Below are 6,025 nucleotides of genomic sequence, written 5' to 3' on the forward strand. Positions count from 1 at the left end.
TGTCCTGTTTTCTCAAGGTCTGCCTTTGTTCCAGTGTTTCCATGCCTATGTCTATGCTTTTATTGGAAGCAGCCACTTCAGCGGACTTGGTACGGCATCAAGGTGGTACAGAGGGTTTATTTGGTATGCCACTGATCCACACTCTTGGAAAGAGTTAGAAAACAGATGGAAATTCTTGGCACATATAAATAATTGCATTTTGTAGTCAACGTCTATAACAAAAAGCATTTTGTGTAAAAACAATCAAATTATCAGCTAGCACGACATCACTCTCGTCTACGAAAGTTATTTATTTATTTATTTTATTATTTATTTCGAACAGAATAAAAGAATAAAAAACAAGTGTGAAACAGCGTACAAAAAACAAAACAAAAATATTTATAAAGTGTCATAAACAATATCTATAAATAACTGAAATGGTATGTGTCCGAAAAGGAGCAGGAAGAAGCCAAAGCTTATTAATTCCCACCCCTTATTCAACTGCTTGTAAAGTTGGTTGTAGATTCAATGCCAATACCTGTTATCCCTACTTCTCCAGGCAGAATATATTAAAACATATCAAATTGTAGAGTAGATGAAAACCACTTGAATCCACTAGAATGGTTAGTGTCTTACACAACTGGATATAGTAAAGAGCAGAAACAAGGAACTACAGTAAAAGATACAAAGTGCTGGAGTAACTCAGCGGGTCAGACAGCATCACTGGAGAACATGGACAGGCGTCGTGTTGTATGGGAAACCTTCTTCAGACTGATTGTAGTAAGGGGGAGAAAGCTGAAAGCTGGGGTGAGACAAAGCCCCTTTGTCCATAAATATACATTTTCTACGGTTGCACATGCATTTTAATTGCTTTATTTTTTAAATTTCACTCAAATGTGAAGTCAAGAACAATGTATCTGTAAATTTCTGTCAATGGCAAAGTCACTTATACAATCCCACAATGAAACTGCATACTTCAAATCTGGAATCTATGCATAGAAACCATAAAAAAGCTATGTCTCGCTCCCAATTCTCTTCTGAATCTGAAGAAGGGTCAAGATAAGAGACGAGACATTTATTTGTCACATGTACCAATTGGTACAGTGAAATGTGTGGTCACCATACAGCCATACAAATAAAATAAAGAACACAGAAAACATAGTCTTTAACATAGACATCCCCACACAAATTTTCCCACTGTGAGGGAAGGCACCAAAGTTCAGTCATCCTCCTCAGTTGTTTACCCGTGGTTGGGGGTCTCCTGAACCCGTAGCTGTCGCCACTACGGGCGGCCAGATATTTAGGCCCGCTCACCGAATGATGGAACTCTGATGTCGGAACGGGAGAACATTCTCAGCGGCTTGGACTTCCGAATCGGCCACTTCCTATCGGAGACCGCGGCTCCCGAAGCCCACAGGCCGAGCTGGGCATAGATTCACGCTGGCGGCCCTCAGCAAAGGGCCCCAGGACTCCGCGATGTTGAAGTCAGCGCCGCCCGCGCTGGAAGCTCTGCAAAACACAGCTCCGCGCTGTTGAAGCAGCAGGCCCAACACTCCAGAGCTTCAAACAGCGATCCAGGTAAGGCATCGCCCGCTCCGCTGTGAATCCAGTGCTGCACCGCCGCTGAAGCTTTGGCCCGGTCACCGGCAGGAAAAGCAGTGCCAATACAGTTGGTAGGCCGCGGGGGGGAGCGAAGATGCGACTCAGAGAATAGTAACATCCTCGCCAGGAAGTGACTGAGAAACGGTTTCTCCCTTACCCTACCCCCTCCCCCACATAGAAATACAAAAATAAATCCTCCTAAACGTACTTTTTAAACAAACTAAAAATAAAAAAGATAGAGAAATAGACAGACGGTAGGCAGAGGCTGCCATCAATGCGGCACGGCCTCACGGGGGCGCCGCAAAGGTGACGTTTCTAAACCTGAAATGTCACCTATGTTCTCCAGAGCTGCTGCCTGACCCACTGAGTTACTCCAGCACTTTGTGCCTATTTTTGTAAACCAGCAACTGCAGTTCCTGGTGTGAATATCTCTTACCTTGTCAAAAGTAGGCAGTGCAACCTCTCTTAGAATGGTATAACGAACACAGCTGAATGATGGACATTTACTCTGCTGAATAATGTTCTCCAGCACATAGGCAATTCATTGGATTATCAACCAAATAAACACACTGTGTAGTATTCTAATTAAATGGCAATTCTGAAATAAATTGGCTTTAATGGTACTGGAGTTTTGATTGGGGCAGCCATCTGAATCTAGTTATTGTAATTCCAACAATGTTTGTAAAAGTTTTCAAGAAGGAACTGCAGATGCTGGAAAATCAAAGGTACACAAAAATGCTGGAGAAACTCAGCGGATGCAGCAGCATCTATGGAGAGAAGGAAATAGGCAACGTTTTGGGCCGAAACCCTTCTTCAGACTGGTTAAGAAATCAAAAATAAGACAGCCACCAATATGATACGGTGGCACAGAGTTGCTGCCTTACAGCGCCAAAGACTCGGGTTCAATACTAACTATGGGTTTTGTCTGTGTGGTGTTTGTCCGTTCTCCCTGTGACCGCGTGGGTTTTCTCCAGGTGCTCCGGTTTCCTCCCACATTCTAAAGACGTAAAGGTTTGTAGATTAAGTGGCCTCGGTAAAATTGTAAATGAACCCTAGTGTGTAGGATAGTGCTAGTGTATGGGGATCGCTGGTCGGCACGAACACGGTGGGCTGAAGGGCCTGTTTCCGTGCTGCATTTCAAAAGTCTAAAAGAAGAGTCTAAAAGTTAAAAATGTATGCTTGAAGGTCCTAACGGGGATCAACACCAAAATCCACTGCGATGTGGCACTGAGATTTCTAAGCATAGATTCCAGCTTTGAAGAATGTCGAGTTTCTTGTGGGATAGCATTACTGGCTTCGCCGACTGTGGAGATTTACAGATCAATCTCTTCTGGATTTCACATTTGAATAATATTACAAATGAAACAATTAAAATACATGGGCAACCATCGCCAATTTACACCACAGTAAGAGATCACTTGGGCCATTGTATCTGCCAGTGGCAAAAAACCTGACTCAGCTAATCATATTTTCTATAATCCAGCAGGCCATGTATCCTGAATATAAATCCAAGTCAAGTCAAGTCACATTTATTTATATAGCACATTTAAAAAAACAACTCTCGTTGGCCAAATTGCTTTACATTTGTTATAAGAATAGCACAACAAAACAGACTACATGCATATATATATGTAGTCCTCACTCAGAGGACATCAGGAAAGGCTTGGGAGTATAGATAAGTCTTTAGTCTTGACTTAAAAGAGTCGATGGAGGGGGTAGTGCTGATGGGAAAGGGGATGCTGTCCACAGTCTAGGGGCTGCAACCGCAAAGGCGCGGTCGCCCCTGATCTTATGCCTAGACCGTGGGATATTCAGCAACCACAAGTCGGCCAATCTGAGGGGCCTGGAGGTGGAGTGGTGGGTGAGAAGACTTTTTATGTAGGTGGGGGCAAGCCCATTGAGGGATTTGTAGACATGGAGGAGTATTTTGAAGTTTATATGGAACCGCACAGGGAGCCAGTGGAGAGAGGCCAGGATCGGGGTGATGTGGTCCCTTTTTTGGGTGCCCGTCAGGAGTCTCGCTGCGGTTTTTTGGACCAGTTGCAGGCGGGACAGGGAAGATTAGCTGATGCCAGTGTAAAGGGAGTTGCAGTAATCTAGGCGGGAGGAGATGAATGTGTGGATGATCTTTTCCAGGTCATCAAACTGGAGGAATTGTTTTATTTTAGCTATCATCCTATTTAGCTATCAAGTACAGGGCCAGCATGGAATTTCCTGCAACAGGTGGTCCGATACCTCCCTTAATCCGGGCAAAATTACAAGAGGGCATTGAACCCAGAAGTCCCCCTGAAAATGTGGCGCCTAGGTAGGTGAGACAGCCAATCTCAACTTCATCGGCACTTCGAATCCACAGGTGGCTAAAAGCGAACATTCAATCCACACCAGTAATGACGACAAAGCAATATTCCGAAAATACAAGGATTTGTTGGATAATTTAAATTAAAATGACTTGTAAATAACTTGGGACCAAAAATAAACCCTTTGCATTAAACCTAGGAAGATTTGCATATTAAGAAAGCTGTTGGCAAGAATTCTAAGGGGTTTCGGATTAATCTATTACAATTTTGAGAAGACACAAAGTACTGGGGTAACTCAGCGGGTCAGGCAGCATCTCTGGAGAACATGGATTGGTGAGAACAGAAGCAGGTCAACAAATCAGGGAATGGAAGGATATGGATTATGTGCAGGCAGATAATAGTTGAGCTTGGCAGCATGGACATTGTGGGTCCTTGTTCCATGTTCTATGATCCTAGGAGTTGCCAAAGGACAGTATAATGACTTGCCTGCAACTGAGCACGAGTACAGAAAAGACACACATGCAGGCAGAGGGAAATAGTTTAAGTTGGCATCATGTATGGCACAGATATTGTGGGCAGAAGGGTCTACTGTTCTATGAACTAGCAAGCAAAAAATAATTTTCAGATTGTAAACTATTGTCAATGGAAGTGAAATTTATACGGAGATACTACATGCTAGAGAATAATAGTCATCAAATTAAAACAAATGTCCTACGGGCAATGCTTGTTGGATACAATTCCTTACATCTGTGTTTCCGAGCAACTTTAATTGATGATGACAAGTGCAAGCAGATTTACAGGAAGGATTTGGACTAAATTGCTTAGAATCCCGAGGTATTGTCATGTCCCGTCAAATGGCTGCTCTGGGCTCATTACAGCCAGAAGAAAATCTATATTTCACTCACTGTGAATGTATCAAAAAGACATCACCAAAATACATATCCCCAAGGCATCTTCAACATAAGAAAATGCTCTATAACCTTAATAATTTCTAATCTGTGCCAGTCACCTCTGGAGAAGAAAATCGTGGTTTACCTTATTCATGTGATCTGTACACAAATAACTCCGTGGTGTTTCGAGCGATTGGCAGAGCTGCTGCCTCACAGCACCGGAGACCCGGGTTCGATCCTGACCTCGGCTGCTGTCTGTGTGTGGAATTTGCACATTTACCTTGTGACCTGCGTGGGTTTCCTCCGGGTGCTCTGGTTTCCTCGCTCATCCCAAAGACATGCGGGTTTGTAGGTCAATTAGCCGCTGTAAATTGCCACTAGTGTGTCGGGGGTAGATGAGAAAGTGGGGTAACGTAGAACCTGTGTGAACGGCGGATTGATGGTCAGCGTGGAAGGTGGGCTGAAGGGCCCGTTTTCTTGGCTATATCCATCAATCATCACCAAAGTACATTCTGCAAATTGTCAGAGCTCCATCACCAAGCAAGTCGAGTATTTTTCATTACACCTGTGTCCTTTTCAAGATTATGGAGCAGCTTTAGTATGATCGGTTTTCTGTACTGGTCTTTTACATTGTTAGTCAGTGGTGGCCAATGCCAGTGACGGGTTACTTTGCAATGGTGAGGTCATCAAAGGAGATAGTCTTCCATCGCCTGTTATTCGTGTGGCATTGAATCTCACATGCCGCTCAAGAGCCCAAACCTGAATGTGGTTCAATGCTTGTTGTTCCTAGGCATGTCTACCTCCTGAACTGCAGAATTGCAAGTCAGTCATTGTATATTTATTATGGAATATTACCATTTCTGATCTTATAATGGAAGGATTGTCATTGAGAAAACAATAATGATAGGGTGCTGGAAATTGCCAAGAGCAATTCTTGCACCGGGTAACTGGGACGATTCCCGCCATGAACTACGACCAACGTTCTTATGACTCCAAGCAATAGTGGTTTAATTCTTGATTCCCATTATTTTAAAATTTTCTTAGGCTCCTTAATATCATAATCAGTCAACTGTTGGCTTGAGATCATATTCTGTGATGAATGCCAAACCTTTTATCAAATAATTAAAAACAATATTTATTCAACCGTGATTTGTTTTGTTTATTATGTTATCTATGCGTACTGTGTCTACTGACCAGTTACGCTGCTGCAAGTAAGAATGTCTTTGTTCTGTTTCAATATATATGACAATTAAATAC

The sequence above is a fragment of the Leucoraja erinacea genome, chromosome 25 (genome assembly GCF_028641065.1).
Source record: "Leucoraja erinacea ecotype New England chromosome 25, Leri_hhj_1, whole genome shotgun sequence".
NCBI classification, from domain to species: Eukaryota; Metazoa; Chordata; class Chondrichthyes; order Rajiformes; family Rajidae; genus Leucoraja; species Leucoraja erinaceus.